Below are 20,004 nucleotides of genomic sequence, written 5' to 3'. Positions count from 1 at the left end.
AGTGGAGCGAAAATGGCTTTGTAAGACTCCACACACCTGACAAGGTGGTCTCTCATCAAGGAGTGACAATATTCCCATAATCTGGTCTCTTCCAAGTCAGTTCTACCTAGGCTGTGCTGATGAGATCCAATCAGATCGCAACGGCGCTGTCCACAGCTGGGATACTGACTTGGCAAAATCCTGCATCATTGCAGCAAAGGCTTATGGGAAAGTCAGGCATGATGTTCAAGGGAGCTTCCCCTATAGGGCAGCATACAGAGGCACTGTTTCCTTATTTACATCTTGGGAAGCAGATTTATATATTCTTCCCATGCTGTGTGGTGTATTAGTTAATATGTGGTTCTTGGTGGCCAACGACCAGTATAAACAATTATCTTAGATACCAGAGTGAAGCTCTTAGCAGAGCAGAAGTTTGATGCTTTGCTAACATGAAGAAGGATCTTGGAATGTAACTTATTCAATTCAATAGAATTGAGGTGGGAGGCGAATAATGATATAAACATAATTGTAGGAAAATGTACAAAAATGATATTTACTTTATCTATACATTTTATATGGCTGGAAATTTTGTTCAAAGACTTAGATCATGAAGACATTAAGAATATGACTCCGAAGATGTATCCTTAAAGACAATATTTTGGAGGAAAGAGACATCAAACTGCAGCCCATGGGTTTATGATATTTGAGTTAGATACTACAAGAGAAAAGCACTGAATCTGGATGAGAGTTACAATAATTTTAGATAGTGAAACTGTAGGACAACAACTTCCATACTACATGAACATATTACATTATCCGCATGATGGAAAACTGCTGTCAAGCCGGCTTTCATTTATGTACAAACTGAGCCTGAATTTAACATCAACAATATAACCAGGGATGACAAGTATAAATATTGTGAAAGGACCTGGAGGCTTTAGTGCACCTTATTAAATGTACTAAACATTAGGTGGAGGATGATGGTTCATCTGACCAAGAGCTGTGGATTTCAGCAGCTTACCCCCAGGTGTACATTTAGAAGCCATCATTCATATCTTACAGAATAACTCCCATGCAAACACTGTAATGCAGAAACACATTTCCTGCTGTCGAGAACATTTCTGGCAAAATTAATCAACCATTCATCCATTCAGGCTCTTTGCATACCCTTTTGTCAAAGTGGGAATACTGAGAGATTTCTCCCCTCTTCCAAGCATTCATTTCAATGAGTTGTAGAATCCATCAAGCTCGCCTTGATTTATTGAACTGTCTCTTGTCTCAGCAGTACCACAACAGCAAATGAACTGGTAACTTCTCCAAAAACAGCAGAGATAAAACAATCTCAAGGAGGTTTAACACTTTCTATGTCCTGCCACATGTGACTCATTTAACCTTGCCATTGCCAGGCAGGGGAAAGCTCACAAAGCAATCCCATATAACTTTTTTTGTAAAATGATTCATTCCAATAATTTAGAGATGGTTTCCAGTATTCCATTATATACTTTTACCTAAAACTCCAAAAAAACACGTGTAAAAGAGTTATATTATTATGTCTTTGAGTTGCCTTCTTATATATTGGTGTTACAATTCTATGGAGCCATTATTCAATTATATCTAATTGGGAGAATCTGAATGACCGCTATTACTGTAATGGTAATGCAAATCTGACTGAAGTTGCCAAAACTGAATAGTATTTGTATAATGGTGCCTTAAAGGTGGACATCATACAACAGAGTCAGCAATGCTATATGTTTTTCATTCATGATGGAAACCCCACAACAGATGAGATAAGATAATCCTTAAATAGTCCCACCATAGTGAAATTCAGTGTGATAGTGTCATGGATAGTACAGTAGTGTATACCAAGAGAGAACACATACAAGACCATAGCAGATAGAGAGATACTAGGAGTAGAGATGAGCGAACAGTGTTCTATCGAACTCATGTTCGATCGGATATTAGGCTGTTCGGCATGTTCGAATCGAATCGAACACCGCGTGGTAAAGTGCGCCATTACTCGATTCCCCTCCCACCTTCCCTGGCGCCTTTTTTGCTCCAATAACAGCGCAGGGTAGGTGGGACAGGAACTACGACACCGGTGACGTTGAAAAAAGTAGGCAAAACCCATTGGCTGCCGAAAACATGTGACCTCTAATTTAAAAGAACAGCGATGCCCAGCTTCGCGTCATTCTGAGCTTGCAATTCACCGGGGACGGAGGTTTCCGTCCAGCTAGCTAGGGGTTAGATTCTGGGTAGGCAGGGACAGGCTAGATAGGAAGGAGAAGACAACCACAACAGCTCTTGTAAGAGCTAAATTCCAGGGAGAAGCTTGTCAGTGTAACGTGGCACTGACGGGCTCAATCGCCGCAACCCAGCTTTCCCAGGATCCTGAATGGAATACACTGTCAGTGTATTCCCGTATACCCGATATATACCCCCGATACCCGTTCCAACGGTGTGCCCCCCCACCTTCACCCCAGAAATACCCTGCAAGTCCCCTAGCAATAGGATTGGGGCTATATACACCCACTATTTTTGCTACTGCCATATGGTGCCATTGTCTCACTGGGAATTCAAAGAATATATTGGGCTTACATATAACTTCAATTCCAGGGAGAAGCTTGTCAGTGTAACGTGGCACTGACGGGCTCAATCGCCGCAACCCAGCTTTCCCAGGATCCTGAATGGAACACACTGACAGTGTATTCCCGTATACCCCATATATACACCCCAAATCCCCGTTCCAACGGTGTGCCCCCCCACCTTCACCTCAGAAATACCCTGCAAGTCCCCTAGCAATAGAATTGGGGCTATATACACCCACAATTTTTTCTACTGGTATATAGTGCCATTGTCTGACTGGGAATTCAAAGAATATATGGGGGTGACGTGCACCCACAATTTTTGCTACTGCTATACAGTGCCATTGTCTCACTGGGAATTCAAAGAATATATTGGGGTTATGTGCACCCACAATTTTTACTACTGGTATACAGTGCCATTGTCTGACTGGGAATTCAAAGAATATATGGGGGTTACGTGCACCCACAATTTTTGCTACTGCTATACAGTTCCATTGTCTCACTGGGAATTCAAAGAATATATGGAGGTTATGTGCACCCACAATTTTTAATACTGGTATACAGTGCCATTGTCTGACTGGGAATTCAAAGAATATATGGGGGTTATGTGCACCCACAATTTTTACTACTGGTATATAGTGCCATTGTCTGACTGGGAATTCAAAGAATATATGGGGGTTACGTGCACCCACAATTTTTGCTACTGCAATACAGTTCCATTGTCTCACTGGGAATTCAAAGAATATATTGGGGTTATGTGCACCCACAATTTTTAATACTGGTATACAGTGCCATTGTCTGACTGGGAATTCAAAGAATATATGGGGGTTATGTGCACCCACAATTTTTAATACTGGTATACAGTGCCATTGTCTCACTGGGAATTCAAAGAATATATTGGGGTTATGTGCACCCACAATTTTTACTACTGGTATACAGTGCCATTGTCTGACTGGGAATTCAAAGAATATATGGGGGTTATGTGCACCCACAATTTTTAATACTGGTATACAGTGCCATTGTCTCACTGGGAATTCAAAGAATATATTGGGGTTATGTGCACCCACAATTTTTACTACTGGTATACAGTGCCATTGTCTGACTGGGAATTCAAAGAATATATGGGGGTTATGTGCACCCACAATTTTTAATACTGGTATACAGTGCCATTGTCTGACTGGGAATTCAAAGAATATATTGGGGTTATGTGCACCCACAATTTTTACTACTGGTATACAGTGCCATTGTCTGACTGGGAATTCAAAGAATATATGGGGGTTACGTGCACCCACAATTTTTGCTACTGCTATACAGTTCCATTGTCTCACTGGGAATTCAAAGAATATATGGGGGTTATGTGCACCCACAATTTTTAATACTGGTATACAGTGCCATTGTCTGACTGGGAATTCAAAGAATATATGGGGGTTATGTGCACCCACAATTTTTAATACTGGTATACAGTGCCATTGTCTGACTGGGAATTCAAAGAATATATTGGGGTTATGTGCACCCACAATTTTTACTACTGGTATACAGTGCCATTGTCTGACTGGGAATTCAAAGAATATATGGGGGTTATGTGCACCCACAATTTTTAATACTGGTATACAGTGCCATTGTCTGACTGGGAATTCAAAGAATATATTGGGGTTATGTGCACCCACAATTTTTACTACTGGTATACAGTGCCATTGTCTGACTGGGAATTCAAAGAATATATGGGGGTTATGTGCACCCACAATTTTTAATACTGGTATACAGTGCCATTGTCTGACTGGGAATTCAAAGAATATATTGGGATTATGTGCACCCACAATTTTTACTACTGGTATACAGTGCCATTGTCTGACTGGGAATTCAAAGAATATATGGGGGTTATGTGCACCCACAATTTTTAATACTGGTATACAGTGCCATTGTCTCACTGGGAATTCAAAGAATATATTGGGGTTACGTGCACCCACAATTTTTACTACTGGTATACAGTGCCATTGTCTGACTGGGAATTCAAAGAATATATGGGGGTTATGTGCACCCACAATTTTTAATACTGGTATACAGTGCCATTGTCTGACTGGGAATTCAAAGAATATATTGGGGTTATGTGCACCCACAATTTTTACTACTGGTATACAGTGCCATTGTCTGACTGGGAATTCAAAGAATATATGGGGGTTACGTGCACCCACAATTTTTGCTACTGCTATACAGTTCCATTGTCTCACTGGGAATTCAAAGAATATATTGGGGTTATGTGCACCCACAATTTTTAATACTGGTATACAGTGCCATTGTCTGACTGGGAATTCAAAGAATATATGGGGGTTATGTGCACCCACAATTTTTAATACTGGTATACAGTGCCATTGTCTCACTGGGAATTCAAAGAATATATGGGGGTTACGTGCACCCACAATTTTTGCTACTGCTATACAGTTCCATTGTCTCACTGGGAATTCAAAGAATATATTGGGGTTATGTGCACCCACAATTTTTAATACTGGTATACAGTGCCATTGTCTCACTGGGAATTCAAAGAATATATGGGGGTTATGTGCACCCACAATTTTTAATACTGGTATACAGTGCCATTGTCTCACTGGGAATTCAAAGAATATATGGGGGTTACGTGCACCCACAATTTTTGCTACTGCTATACAGTTCCATTGTCTCACTGGGAATTCAAAGAATATATGGGGGTTATGTGCACCCACAATTTTTAATACTGGTATACAGTGCCATTGTCTGACTGGGAATTCAAAGAATATATGGGGGTTACGTGCACCCACAATTTTTACTACTGCTATACAGTTCCATTGTCTCACTGGGAATTCAAAGAATATATGGAGGTTATGTGCACCCACAATTTTTAATACTGGTATACAGTGCCATTGTCTGACTGGGAATTCAAAGAATATATGGGGGTTACGTGCACCCACAATTTTTACTACTGGTATATAGTGCCATTGTCTGACTGGGAATTCAAAGAATATATGGGGGTTACGTGCACCCACAATTTTTGCTACTGCTATACAGTTCCATTGTCTCACTGGGAATTCAAAGAATATATTGGGGTTATGTGCACCCACAATTTTTAATACTGGTATACAGTGCCATTGTCTGACTGGGAATTCAAAGAATATATGGGGGTTATGTGCACCCACAATTTTTAATACTGGTATACAGTGCCATTGTCTCACTGGGAATTCAAAGAATATATGGGGGTTACGTGCACCCACAATTTTTGCTACTGCTATACAGTTCCATTGTCTCACTGGGAATTCAAAGAATATATGGGGGTTATGTGCACCCACAATTTTTGCTACTGCTATACAGTTCCATTGTCTCACTGGGAATTCAAAGAATATATGGGGGTTACGTGCACCCACAATTTTTGCTACTGCTATACAGTTCCATTGTCTCACTGGGAATTCAAAGAATATATTGGGGTTATGTGCACCCACAATTTTTACTACTGGTATACAGTGCCATTGTCTGACTGGGAATTCAAAGAATATATTGGGGTTATGTGCACCCACAATTTTTAATACTGGTATACAGTGCCATTGTCTGACTGGGAATTCAAAGAATATATGGGGGTTATGTGCACCCACAATTTTTAATACTGGTATACAGTGCCATTGTCTCACTGGGAATTCAAAGAATATATGGGGGTTACGTGCACCCACAATTTTTGCTACTGCTATACAGTTCCATTGTCTCACTGGGAATTCAAAGAATATATGGGGGTTATGTGCACCCACAATTTTTAATACTGGTATACAGTGCCATTGTCTGACTGGGAATTCAAAGAATATATGGGGGTTACGTGCACCCACAATTTTTACTACTGGTATATAGTGCCATTGTCTGACTGGGAATTCAAAGAATATATGGGGGTTACGTGCACCCACAATTTTTGCTACTGCTATACAGTTCCATTGTCTCACTGGGAATTCAAAGAATATATGGAGGTTATGTGCACCCACAATTTTTAATACTGATATACAGTGCCATTGTCTGACTGGGAATTCAAAGAATATATGGGGGTTATGTGCACCCACAATTTTTACTACTGGTATATAGTGCCATTGTCTGACTGGGAATTCAAAGAATATATGGGGGTTACGTGCACCCACAATTTTTGCTACTGCTATACAGTTCCATTGTCTCACTGGGAATTCAAAGAATATATTGGGGTTATGTGCACCCACAATTTTTAATACTGGTATACAGTGCCATTGTCTGACTGGGAATTCAAAGAATATATGGGGGTTATGTGCACCCACAATTTTTAATACTGGTATACAGTGCCATTGTCTCACTGGGAATTCAAAGAATATATGGGGGTTACGTGCACCCACAATTTTTGCTACTGCTATACAGTTCCATTGTCTCACTGGGAATTCAAAGAATATATGGGGGTTATGTGCACCCACAATTTTTGCTACTGCTATACAGTTCCATTGTCTCACTGGGAATTCAAAGAATATATGGGGGTTACGTGCACCCACAATTTTTGCTACTGCTATACAGTTCCATTGTCTCACTGGGAATTCAAAGAATATATTGGGGTTATGTGCACCCACAATTTTTACTACTGGTATACAGTGCCATTGTCTGACTGGGAATTCAAAGAATATATTGGGGTTATGTGCACCCACAATTTTTAATACTGGTATACAGTGCCATTGTCTGACTGGGAATTCAAAGAATATATGGGGGTTATGTGCACCCACAATTTTTAATACTGGTATACAGTGCCATTGTCTCACTGGGAATTCAAAGAATATATGGGGGTTACGTGCACCCACAATTTTTGCTACTGCTATACAGTTCCATTGTCTCACTGGGAATTCAAAGAATATATTGGGGTTATGTGCACCCACAATTTTTAATACTGGTATACAGTGCCATTGTCTGACTGGGAATTCAAAGAATATATGGGGGTTATGTGCACCCACAATTTTTAATACTGGTATACAGTGCCATTGTCTCACTGGGAATTCAAAGAATATATGGGGGTTACGTGCACCCACAATTTTTGCTACTGCTATACAGTTCCATTGTCTCACTGGGAATTCAAAGAATATATGGGGGTTATGTGCACCCACAATTTTTAATACTGGTATACAGTGCCATTGTCTGACTGGGAATTCAAAGAATATATGGGGGTTACGTGCACCCACAATTTTTACTACTGGTATATAGTGCCATTGTCTGACTGGGAATTCAAAGAATATATGGGGGTTACGTGCACCCACAATTTTTGCTACTGCTATACAGTTCCATTGTCTCACTGGGAATTCAAAGAATATATGGGGGTTATGTGCACCCACAATTTTTAATACTGGTATACAGTGCCATTGTCTCACTGGGAATTCAAAGAATATATGGGGGTTACGTGCACCCACAATTTTTGCTACTGCTATACAGTTCCATTGTCTCACTGGGAATTCAAAGAATATATGGGGGTTATGTGCACCCACAATTTTTAATACTGGTATACAGTGCCATTGTCTGACTGGGAATTCAAAGAATATATGGGGGTTATGTGCACCCACAATTTTTACTACTGGTATTTAGTGCCATTGTCTGACTGGGAATTCAAAGAATATATGGGGGTTATGTGCACCCACAATTTTTAATACTGGTATACAGTGCCATTGTCTGACTGGGAATTCAAAGAATATATTGGGGTTATGTGCACCCACAATTTTTACTACTGGTATACAGTGCCATTGTCTGACTGGGAATTCAAAGAATATATGGGGGTTATGTGCACCCACAATTTTTAATACTGGTATACAGTGCCATTGTCTCACTGGGAATTCCACAAATAATTTGGGGATTCATTCACCCTACATCTCAGGCTCTTGCCATATTCACCCAGGTTGTCAGTGCTGCACCAGCTCGTTCCCAGACAGCTCGTCCCGAAAAACACGTTACCTATATAGAGGATTTGGACAATGAAGACAACATGTTCTAAATCTAATGTCTGCACCTTCTCCAGAATTAAAATAAAGGCAGCGTTTAACTTTCAAATAGCACTGCACAAAGGAAGAGCTTATCAGCTTGTCTCATGACATGCTACTGAAAAGTTTCGTTTGTGTATCTTAATGTAAATATAGTTGTATAAGCTTTTTGGGTTTTAGGCACTGCCAAGTTATTTATTACCACCCGCTCCCTTATAATGATGATGACGCCAAAGTCACTGTGGGTGTTCAGAGCTCACAGCTTTGGGTGACATTTGTCTTGCTCTCTGTCGGTACCAGCTGTCTTTTTGGATACCGTAAAGTTATGTTGACTTTATTAACAGCTATAGAAGCTTTAGCCAGGTTGTGACGGTGTGTAACCCTAACAACACTAAGTGGGATACACATTAATAGTCAGTCTATGTACGCTAAACGTATCACTGAAGTAATTTTTTTTCCCTCTCCCCTAATATAAGAAAGGAACAGACATTAGACCTAGACCGGGGTTCGAGGCTTGAAAAAAATCCAGTATTATTTGTTCTTCATGATGTGAAATATGTGTTGAAAAGCAACCCAAGATGAAGTCAGCCATGTGTGCCAGTGTGTTACTTGGCATGCCTTTGCTGGCCCCAACTGTAAGGGTCACTCTCCATTTCCTCCATTTTCCACTCCCCTTCACACCATTTGTGGTGAAGCAATGGGATGCACTGAAGTGCACCCTCTAGCCTCGTGTGGGATAGGGACATCAGATGCCACTCCAACCCCCTCGTCTTCCTCCGCCAGCCAACGGTGCGAAGATGAGAGGAGTGTGCTCTGAATGTTTTCTGCCTAGCAGAGGCTAGTTCTCACTTACGAAAATGGCCCCACTTTGACCTGTATATCAGGCACAATGGTGTAGGTTTCAAAGAAACATGGCACCAACAAGTTGGAAAACGTGGGCCATGCGTGGACCGTGTTTGAGTCTGGCAAGCTCCAGATCTGCTACCAGGTTCCAGCCATTATCACAGGCGCAAAAATGCCAGGCCCCAGGTGTAGCAGGGAAAAAAAAATGCCATCTCAGCCAGGATGGCATCCCTGACCTCGGAGGCACTGTGCTGTCTGTCCCCCAAGCTGATCAGTTTCAGCACGGCCTGCTGACATCTCCCCATGCCAGTGTTACAGTGTTTTCCGCTAGTAGCTGGGGTGGAGGTTGCAGCTTCGTAGGGTTTCAGTCTACTCCTGCCATGAATTTTGGCCTGGGAGAGGAGATAGGCCACCCCAGTTTGCACCCGGGGAACAGACTCCACCACATTCACCCTGCCTGTCATTAAAGATAAGCACTGCAGCATCCCTGACCACAGGCGCTTGTCCATGTGTCGGTGGTCAAGTGGACCTTGCAGCAAAGCGCAGAGCTCTGGGCCCGACTGATGTTATGGGACACATGCAGGCGCAAGGCAGAGACAGCACACCAAGAGAAGTAGTAACGGCTAGGCCCAGCATAGGGAGGTGCCCCAGCTGCCATCTGCTGACGGAAGGCCTGGGTCTCCAGAAGCATAAACAAACACCAACATCTCCAGGGCCAGCAGTTTATCGATGAGGCTGTTACAGGCTTGGGCATGGGGGTGGGTTGTATTGTACTTCTGCCTGCAATGAAAAGCTTGGGAAATGTGGAGTGGCTGGGAAGAGGCGCATGATGGTGCAGGCCAAAAGGGTGCATGAGGGTGAACTCCCCAATGTGTCAGAGATAGGTGTGTAGGTGTCCTTGCATCATATACTTGCACCATATTTGGCTTTGGAAGTTAATTTTGTGCCAAAAAGTGGTTAAGACAGCGATCCCTCAGCTACTCCCGTTACACTGTCTATTGAAGTTACCATCTGTGGAAGTGGACCACCATTTCTAAGATCCCAAAGGAAGCAGGCAAGAGATGTGCAGTTCAGAAAAAAAGATGAGAAAATAAGTTTAGGCTGTAGAGCACAGAGGGATCGGAGAGGACAGAGCTGGTGTCGGCCAGGTATTCCCACAACATGCGCCTATACTTGTCCCTCCTGGTGACACTAGGCCCCTGAGTGGCAGTAATTTGTCCAGGGGGGCCATTAACGTGTTCCAGACCTAGGAATAAGTCTTCCAACAGGGTAGAGTTTTGCATGCCTTTGCTTCTACCCACTGTTTTTGCTGCTTAGCTTCCCTCCACATCTACTCTGCTTTCACCCCTAAACATCACCCCAGTTTATGCCTTTGCTTCTACCCAGGTTTTTTGTTGATTTAGCTTCCCTCTACATCTACACTGCTTTAGCCCCTAGACATCACCCCTGTCCATGTGGGGTCGGTGGCCTCGTCATCCACCAACTCCTCTTCCAATTGCGCACTGCCCCCTTACTGCAAACCGCACATGACCACAGCTTGCCTTGATGGCAACTGTGTCTCATGATCCCCACTTAGGTCCAGACAAGTCGGTGGCGGGTCCAAAACCCCAAAATTGGAAGGAAATGGCAGATGCTGCAGTATTTCTAACACCTGTTCCTGGTGCTCGGGCCTGGTCTGTGTTGTACCCTGCACCCTGCTTAACGCATCTGCCATATCCGAAGTTGTGCTGAGCGCATGCTAATGTTTCGTGTCCAGTGCAATGGATGGGATGGGATTTCACATAAGTCTGCCACCCATGGCCACTCATGGTTGAGCAACTGAGGGAGTTGACTTTGACGAACCCGAGGGTTTTGGAGTTGGAACTACATCAAAGGTCTGTGCTGCTCACACACTCTGCTCAACACATGATATGTTTAGTGCCAGCAGTGTGGAGACGTCGCACAACAGCCGTTGTTCCAGCAGGTACAGGCGTTGTAGGAGTGCATAGAGGCTAGCAGCGGCAACTATACACTTTAAAAACTATCCGCACAAGCGCCACACTTTCACCAGTAGCTCAGGAACATTGGGGTACCTTTTTCAAAAGATTAGCAGCAATGAGTTAAAAACGTGGCCCAGGCATGGAATATGTTGCAGGCTGCCAAGCTACAGAGCCAATCCCAGGTTACGGCCATTATCACACATGACAACATGCCTGGGCCCAGGTGCAGTGGCAAAAACTACATTGCCGTCTCATCGAGGATGGCATGACTCACTTTGTAGGCAGTGTGCTGTCTGGCCCCCAAGCTGATGAGCTTCAGCACGGCCCGCTGACGTCTCCCCACACCAGTGTTGCAGCGTTTCCAGCTCGTAGCTGGGGTCAATTTAACAGCGGAGGAGGGTGGTGTTTCAGCCCTCCTCCCAGGAATGTTGTGTGGGGAGACAAGTCAGGCCACCACATTTTGCGACCCGGTCCACGCCTCAACTACATTCAACCACTGTGCCCAAATTGAAAGGTAGCGTCCCTGTCCGCATGCACTTGTCCATTCGTAACTGGTCACATGGAACTTTAGGGCTAAGCGCTGAATTTAGGGACCGCCTCATGTTTGGGGGAAAGTGCTGGTGTGGACGGCACAGTGCGGTGGCGCAGTAGACACTCTGCCCAAAAAGGGCAGAGTGTCCCCCAGCCGGGATTCCAACATCTCCTGGGCCAGATTTCTTGAGATGAGGCCGTTGAAGCCTTGGGCATGTGGGTGGGTTGCGCTGTACTTTAGCATGAAATGAAAGGCTTGGGAGATGGGGAGTTGCTGGGAAGAGGCGCATGATGGCGCGGGCAAAAGGAGAAATGGCAGGAAAAGGTGAGGATAAGGGTGAACTCCCCAAAGTGTCAGAGGCAGATGTGGAGGTGTCCTGGCTCCTGGTCTGGACTGCAGCGCCAGCCCTGTCAACAGTGGAAGAGGCAGTGGCCGCCAGGCCAAACGACGATTATCCTGCGCTTGCTCTCACCCACTGAGCCCAGGGCTTGCCTTCCAAATGATGGCACCCGCAAGAGGTGGTGAGATTCCTCTCCGCAGATCTCCAAACCATCTTGGACTTGCAAATTGCACTAAATTTGTCATGTAACTGACATGTATATGATGAGTCTATCCATTGTCTGTTCATTTTGGTGAAAGTCAGCCTGTCAGCTGACAGACAGCTGTGCTTGTCAGTGATGATGTCACCGGCTGCTTGTACCCCCAGTTTTTGCTGCTTAGCTTGCCTCCACATCCACACTGCTTTTGCCCCTACACATCACCCCTATCCATGCCTGTGCCTCTAGCCATAAGTCTGCCACCCATGGAAACTCATGGTGCAGAAAGTGAGGGAGCTGACTCTGAGGAACCCTTGGGTTTTGTAGCTGGTACTCCATCAAAGGTCTCTGCTGCTCACACACCCTGCTGAACATACGGTATCTAGGGTTAGAGCATGTGGTGACCTCGCACAACAGTAGGTGCTTCAGGCAGATGTAGGCCTTGCTGGAGTGTATTGCGGCTAGCTCCAGGTACTGTAGACTTGGGAAAGTGGGTGTCCAAGTGCCGCACTTTCACCCTTAGCTCAGCTAATTTGGGGTATGTTTTTAAAAATCATTGCACCACTACATTGAACATGTGGGCCAGGCATGGAACGTGTTGGAGGCTGGCAAGCTCCAGAGCCCTCCAACAAGCTAAAAAACCTGGCCCCAGGGGCAGCGGGGATAAACAAATTGCCATCTCATCCAGGATGGCATCCCTGACCTCAGAGGCAGTGTGCTGTCCGTCTCCCAAGCTGATGAGCTTCAGCCCAGCCTGCTGACGTCTCCCCACACCAGTGTTGCAGCGTTTTCAGCTCGTAGCTGGGGTCAATCTAACAGCGGAGGAGGAGGAGGGTGGTGTTTCAGCCCTCCTCCCAGGAATGTTTTGTGGGGAAACAAGTCAGGAAAATTCTTGAAACGGGAGAGTTTTGCATCTTTGCCCTTGCTGCCTATGGACATCCCTTTGCCTCTAGCCACCATTTTCCCTGCTTTGCTTGCCTCCACATCCACACTGCTTTTGCCCCTAGACATCACCCCAGTCCATGCCTTAGCTTGTACCCCCAGTTTTTCCTGCTTAGCTTGCCTCCACATCCACACTGCTTTTGCCCCTAGACATCACCCCAGTCCATGCCTTAGCTTGTACCCCCAGTTTTTCCTGCTTAGCTTGCCTCCACATCCACACTGCTTTTGCCCCTAGACATCATCCCTATCCATGCCTCTTCCCCTAGCCATAACTCTGCCACCCCTGGAAACTCATGGTGCAGAAACTTTGGTTGCTGACTTTGAGGAACCCTTGGGTTTTGTAGATGGAACTCCATCAAAGGTCTGTGCAGCTCACACACCCTGCTCAAGATATGGTATTGTAGGGTTTCAGCGTGTGTGAATGACGGACAACAGCCTGTGTTTGGACAGATGTAGGCCTTGCTAGAGTGTTTTTAGGCTAGCAGCGACTCCTGTGCACTTGCAAAAGTGGGCGCACAAGCGCCGCATTTTCAACAGTAGCTTCGGTACATTTGGGTATGTTTTTAAAAAACTTTGCACCACTAGGTTAGACGTGGGCCAAACATGGAACGTATTGGAGGCTGGCAAGCTCCAGAGCCGCTACCAGGTTCCAGCCATTATCACAGGCGTAAAAATGCCAGGCCCCAGGTGTAGCAGGGAAAAAAAAATGCCATCTCAGCCAGGATGGCATCCCTGACCTCGGAGGCACTGTGCTGTCTGTCCCCCAAGCTGATGAGCTTCAGCACCGCCTGCTGACGTCTCCCCACACCAGTGTTTTAGCGTTTGCCGCTAGTAGCTGTGTTGGAGGTTGCAGCGTCGTAGGGTTTCAGTCTACTCCTGCCATGAATTTTGGCCTGGGAGAGGAGATAGGCCACCCCAGTTTGCACCCGGGGAACAGACTCCACCACATTCACCCTGCCTGTCATTAAAGATAAGCACTGCAGCATCCCTGACCACAGGCGCTTGTCCAAGTGTCGGTGGTCAAGTGGACCTTGCAGCAAAGCGCGGAACTAAGGGCCCACCTGATGTTGAGTGACACGTGCTGGTGCAAGGCGGGGACGCCACACCGGGAGAAGTTGAGACGGCTAGGGACGGCATAGTGAGGTGCCACAGTTGTTCTGGGAAGATTGGGAATTTTGGGTGGAAGGAGGACAAGACTGTTGGGTAAGAGGAGGTAGAGGCTGCCTGGCTGGTGGACAATGTGCTTTAAGCGTTATCCGACAGCCATTGCAAGACCTGTTCCTGGTTCTCGGGCCTACTAATCTTTGTACCATTCAGCCTAGTTAATGTGGAACTTTTGTGCAAAGCGCAGAACTTAGGGCCCGCCTGATGTTAAGGGACACACGCTGGTACAAGGCTCAACTCACCCTAAGTGCCAAAAACACTGCTGGTGCAAGGCTCTACTCATGCCAAGGGCCTCAATCTCTGCTGGTAGCTCAGCTTAAGGTCATGTAACTTTGTTTGGAAGGGCTCATGTTAAGGGCTAGAAAAGTGAATTTTGGAAGGTCTTACCACATCACACACACACACACACACACACTCAAAATGACAGTTAAGGGTGAGGGCTTTTGGAATTCCCATTGCCTATTCCATTTGTGGTTGTCATGGGGAACGTGATTTAAAGGGGTGGTTGTTACTGTTTGTTGAGCTTAAATTGGGGTTTGTGTCCATCCATTTGGGGAGTAAAGAAGGTTTCCAGGTATTTTCCCACTTTGATTGAGGTTTTTTTGAATGTGGAAAGTGTGTAGTTGTTAGGCAGTGATGTTGGGGTAATAGAGGGTCTTTGGTGTGTTAGATGCCCCCAGACATGCTTCCCCTGCTGTCCCAGTGTCATTCCAGAGGTGTTGGCATCATTTCCTGGGGTGTCATAGTGGACTTGGTGACCCTCCAGACACGGATTTGGGTTTCCCCCTTAACGAGTATCTGTTCCCCATAGACTATAATGGGGTTCGAAACCCATTCGAACACACGAACATTGAGCGGCTGTTCGAATCGAATTTCGAACCTCGAACATTTTAGTGTTCGCTCATCTCTAACTAGGAGTCATAGCAACTAAGGAGAAAGAAAGAACCTTCAGGATCATTTAGTTCTCTGTGTGAAGTGATGTAGATGTGACCAAAGCCTAAATGATGTACATATAACTGACCTATACAGTCTACTGATTAAGGAAACGAGGGTCTTATTTGCCTGTCTGAGTTTTTAGCAGTCCTATAGAAATTAATGAAGTGGCCACACATGCACAACGAGGAGCTCAATTCATATGGTGGTGTAAGGAACCCCATTCTTGGTATGAGTTCTGGTGGTCAAACCCCACCGATCAAATGGTTAATCTCTATCCAGTGATTAGGGGATGGTATTAAATTACTGGAATACTCCTTTAAGTCAATTACTATGTGAACACTTTGATATCCCTGTATGCAAACCCACAAGTTGTGTAAGACCTAATACATTAATATTATTACATACGTATCTGCCTAGTTTTATTTATAAATCCAAAATCCAATATTTAGTGAACACATTTCTCGTAGTGGTTTCCTGTATCTATTCTGGTAAATGCTTTCTATAAGTAATGATATTAGTTTTCACTTAGGCAAAGGTCACTTTTGCGAGTGTGTCCATTTGTCATGTAAAGTGTGTAAATGAATTACCATCAAATAGGTAAAATACACAAGGAAAACTCAGCAGTGGAAGCAGCGTGTGGCACTGTTCAAACATGACTTGTTTTCCATGCCTCCAGAGTGTCCACGGAGTGCTTGAAGAAGCATTTATCATGCCACCGAGATGCATCTCTCTTCATAAAGATATACGACCTTTGCCTGTTAGTATTCATTAAGAGGGCACCACACAAGGATATTCTACACATGTTAGGAAAGATCACTAAACATCTTTGCCTTGAGGATTTATGTGAAAAAGCCCATCTTCAATCTCTGTCCCTAGGAGGCACTTTAAACACCTGCCAACCACAGCACTATCATCAGAAAAGCATTTAGAGATTTATCTTCAGGCTGGTAATTATAAGAGATAATTTGTTTGGAGTATGGATAAAGTTGGTCTAGCATAAACAAACTAGAAGCTTGATTTACATGACAAATGCCATTAGCTAGCTACTTAATCACATACATTTGTAGCAGACAAGCAAAAGGACTCGAGTAATAGCATCCTCATCTAGGGTAGACCCATGGAATCTGGGTGATGCTGAGAAAGGGCCCTTTGGTGTCAGGAAGTTTTGGAGTACTTTTGCAACTTGTTCCAAAAATAGGAACTTTTTTTTATTACAATTTGCAAGGCCATGTGCAAGAGCTCTAAAATTCAGATTGGAATTTTTCGGCAAATGCTAGAATATTGGAAAATCTGTAACCCATGCAAGTTGTTACAGGGAATGCACCAAAAATCTGACATGGAATTTATAAGTTTAGACCCTCAATAGTTTCCAAAATGAAGGGATCATGCTACTCTTTACATTACTGAAATCGTCATAAAGCTTATTTTCATATGAAATTGTGATGCTTGTATTAGAGGGCAATTGGCACTAATGGTGCTCTACCACATGCGCTAAAACAACTTCATTTTTAGAATAGTTAGGACTATGGAATCAGGGAGTTTATCAGCTTATGGTTTGCCTGTAACTTAGAATGTTGTTTGACTATTTCCTGAATAAAGAAGATTGAAATTGTAGAGTTACAATATTGATATTCCCTTCACCAGCTATCATGCTGAACTTAAATGGGCATTCCAGTAACCAGAATTTTCCTCTATACAAATGATATGGGGTAACTTGCTGATAATGGGAGTACGACCACTGGGACCCCCCAATGATCACAAGAACTGGGGTGTTTTGCACCTATTTTTGAATGGAGTGGCAAGGCAATGTGTACAGTTTCATCATTAATTTTAATGGGAACCTACAGATATATCTGAGCGCTGTACATTGCTGTAGTGGTGGTGCTTTTCCATCCTTGTGCTCCATTCAAGTTACAAAGCTATACACTCCAGTTCTCATGATTGTGTGGGTTCCAGTGGTTAACTTCATTTTATTGGGGAGCTGAGCCAGCACCATTGTCAGTGTGTTTCAGCTGTAACATCCAGAAATAACCTAACCACTTACATAACATGGTAAATAAAGACCATGGCATCTAAGGGGTTCCTGGCAGTTTTTTCACTGGATGTTGATATAAGTATGAGCATCACAGAACTGTTCTTGCTGAGCTTTCATATAATAATGTATTTTATGCCCTGAACTTTCAGGCTTTTTATCTGGTACATACAAAAAAAGTCAGTGTATATCAATGTCTAAAAGGTGCTGGAGTGATTCCCATTTTATATAGCTGCTAAGAATCTATACTACCTTTGGTGTGTGAGTAGAAGCGTAAGATTGACACAGAAATAGATATTTCAGATCATACATGAAAGTAAAGATGCTGTACTTGGATCATTGGATTCTGCCAAAATCAAAAGGTGGGAAAACCTAATCCTACTAGCAATGAAAGTGGGACTTAAAGAGGTTAACCTAATTTTATCATTCATGAGTGAGCAGCGCTTTTCACGGTATGTATTCATTACCTAATATCAACATTTTTTTTTTTTTTTAAATGTAGATTGTGAGCCCCATATAGGGATCACAATGTACATTTATTTTTTCTATCAGTATGTCTTTGTAGAATGGGAGGAAATGCATGCAAACACGGGGAGAACATACAAACTCCTTGCAGATGTTGTTCCTGGCGGTATTCGAAACCAGGACTCCAGCACTTCAAAGCTGCAGTGCCAACCACTGAGCCACCGTGTTGCCCCCTAACATTAATATTTTTATAATAAATTTCATATATAAATAGCTATTGTACTAATTGTAAATTTTGTATTATATTTTAATTTTTAAAGAATGCTTCTTTCTCCTGTTATGTCTCTCCCTTCTGCCCCTGCACTGATCACTGTGTCTGAATGCACTAATGAAATCTGTGCTCTGGTGTTGATGAGGAGTGGGAGGAGATGAAGGATAAGCAGACAGAGATTAGAGCGATAAGGAGATACTGTTAAAGCTTCAGTTTTATCTCCTCACAGAGCTTGATAATATTATATTTCACCTAATCCTATTAATATTATAAATGTGAAAGTTTGTGAGTTTGTGTGTTTGGATGTTCGGATGTTTGTTCCTCAATCACGCAAAACCCGCTCCACCGATTTGGCTGAAAGTTTCCACAAACATAGTTAATACACCCGATTGCGCAATAGGCTACTTTTCGTCACAATAGCACACATACGTTTGTGCCAGGACCCCCACAAAACCCAAACTCACATCGCCATCTCTGCAATCTCACACACTTTGGACCATAGCAAGCCACAAAATTCATATTGCCCTCTACAGCCTAGCCCCTAACCCCACACAATCACATACACATATACTTTACCACTTTGCCCCTCACCTTAACGATACTCCAGGAGGCTCTCTTTAACGCTCCGGAGCAGCCATGTTCGCCGACCCCCACCGCTCTGACAATCCGCGACACCGCCCACCCATGTCAATACCCCTAGGCGGTCTAATAAATGCAAAAACAAAAAAACAGGGCTCTGTTTTGGGCCCAGTACTTTTTAATATCTTTATAAATGATCTGGACGATGGAATTATTGGGGAACTCATAAAATTTGCAGATGATACGAAGATAGGAGGAATAGCCAACACTAGAGAGGAGAGAGAGTGTATTCAAAAGGACTTAGACACACTGGAACAATGGGCTGAGGCGAACAAAATGGTATTTAACCGGGACAAATGCAAAGTTCTACATCTGGGTAACAGAAATGTAAAAAACATATATAGTATGGGAGGAATAGAACTAAGTGATAGCATAGGGGAAAAGGACTTGGGCATAATAGTAGATCACAAATTCAACATGAGCCAACAGTGCGGTGCTGCTGCAAAAAAGGCTAATAAAATTCTGGGATGTATTAAGACAAGCATTGAATCTAGATCAAGAGAGGTCATTATTCCGCTGTACTCTTCCCTGGTCAGACCACACCTGGAATACTGTGTACAGTTCTGGGCGCCTCAATTCAAGAAAGACATCGATATATTGGAGCAAGTCCAGAGAAGAGCAACCAAAATGGTGGAAGGTCTGCAAACCATGTCCTATGAGGAGCGGCTAAAAGAACTGGGATTGTTTAGTTTGCAGAAGAGAAGGCTGAGGGGAGATTTAATAGCAGTCTACAAATATCTGAAAGGTAGTCACAGTGCAGAGGGATCTACCCTATTCTCATTAGCACAAGGAAGTACAAGAAGCAATGGGATGAAACTAAAGGGAAAGAGATACAGATTAGACATTAGGAAAAACTTTCTGACAGTGAGGGTAGTGAGAGAGTGGAATAGGCTGCCACGGGAGGTGGTGGGCGCTCCATCAATGGAAATCTTCAAGCGGAATCTGGATAAACATATAGCTGGGATGATTTAGGAAAACCTGCACTCGCAGGGGGTTGGACCCGATGGCCCTTGAGGTCCCTTCCAACTCTACCAAAAAGAAAAAAAAAAAAATAAATAAAATAAAATACAAAATAAAAAGTATTACAAATTCAAATCCCCCCTCCTTTCCCTAGAACACATATAAA

At 43.7% G+C, this 20,004-nt stretch overlaps 1 protein-coding gene across 1 annotated transcript in view; it reads right to left on the bottom strand.

Annotated features, from left to right (window-relative positions):
- The window catches only part of PRUNE2 (prune homolog 2 with BCH domain), a 275,764-nt gene that overhangs the window by 169,592 nt on the left and 86,168 nt on the right, over positions 1-20,004 (bottom strand). The gene's annotated exons all lie outside the window — the stretch shown is intronic.

The sequence above is a fragment of the Leptodactylus fuscus genome, chromosome 1 (genome assembly GCF_031893055.1).
Source record: "Leptodactylus fuscus isolate aLepFus1 chromosome 1, aLepFus1.hap2, whole genome shotgun sequence".
Classification (NCBI taxonomy): Eukaryota; Metazoa; Chordata; class Amphibia; order Anura; family Leptodactylidae; genus Leptodactylus; species Leptodactylus fuscus.
Note: the sequence above shows the minus strand (reverse complement) of the source record. Positions and strands in the feature narration are given on the sequence as shown.